This window comes from Cynara cardunculus, unplaced genomic scaffold (genome assembly GCF_001531365.2).
Source record: "Cynara cardunculus var. scolymus isolate 2C unplaced genomic scaffold, CcrdV1 Un_Scaffold_3014, whole genome shotgun sequence".
Lineage (NCBI taxonomy): Eukaryota > Viridiplantae > Streptophyta > Magnoliopsida > Asterales > Asteraceae > Cynara > Cynara cardunculus.
In genome coordinates this window covers 22,105-22,524 of record NW_020201314.1, presented here as the reverse complement: position 1 = coordinate 22,524, position 420 = coordinate 22,105, and positions in this window count along the sequence as shown.

Here is a 420-nt window from a genome sequence, read left to right as displayed (position 1 = left end):
CAGATTTGGTATCAGAGCTTCAGTTATAGAGAACGCTGGTTTTCCTTAAAAACCATCGACTATAACCAAAAATTTTCAAACTGGATTTTTAAGTAATCTGGAATTATATGATTTTAAAGCGGGTCACATTATTATATGTCGGATGGAAGTTTGATTTTCCCAGAATGTATCCGATTAAACAAAGCCTGATCACCTGTGTTTAACTTACATATAATAAAAAAACTTAATCGGTTTTACTAGAGATATGCTCCCGTAAAGAAATTGTTATGAAAAGCATGATTTTATGTGTTATACTCACTATGAATATCCATTGCCCTAGAAGGACCAGAAGCGATGGGTAGAAAAACCCTTATCTTGTTAAGTGTCCATGTTGGACCAGAAGTTCTGGTTAGAAGGACCAGAGGCAATGGGATAGAAATT